This window comes from Penaeus monodon, chromosome 22 (assembly GCF_015228065.2).
Source record: "Penaeus monodon isolate SGIC_2016 chromosome 22, NSTDA_Pmon_1, whole genome shotgun sequence".
Classification (NCBI taxonomy): Eukaryota; Metazoa; Arthropoda; class Malacostraca; order Decapoda; family Penaeidae; genus Penaeus; species Penaeus monodon.
In genome coordinates this window covers 8,621,897-8,622,495 of record NC_051407.1, presented here as the reverse complement: position 1 = coordinate 8,622,495, position 599 = coordinate 8,621,897, and positions in this window count along the sequence as shown.

Here is a 599-nt window from a genome sequence, read left to right as displayed (position 1 = left end):
ATAATTTTCTTATTGGATATTTCAAGGGCTCATCTGCTTTGTTCTTTTGTTTTATGCTCTGAGCCATGCTGATCGCAGCAAGGAGCTACATAAAAGCATTACAAATATATTGGTGCGTACTTTCAACAGATACATATATACAAGAACTTAAAAGAAATAACCGCTTTGACTGTCTAAACTCGAGGAAGTCTGCCCGGTATCATATAGGACAATAAAGACAAACAAGGATAGCGTAGCAGGACAGTGTACTCAGTCCACGACACTATAGGCCAATATAGCCAACTCAGGCCAGAAGTTAGCCCAAGGTAGCGCGAACTAGCATAGTCATCCCGGGTCAGTGCAAACCCATATAATTAATTCAAGGTAGTGTAGGCTAATAAAGTCAGTCTGAACTTGTGCATGTCTATAATGAAGCCGAGGTAGTGCAGGCTAATATAGTCAACACAAACTTCTCTAGATCACTGCAATCCAACTAGGGTATTGCAGGCAGGCAATAATCACAGATTGTTGGAAGTTTCCCTTGAGCTCTAAAATAATGGAATCTGTAAGAAAAAAACAATTTCGGTTGAAATTGCACTTATTAATGATTACACTTCATT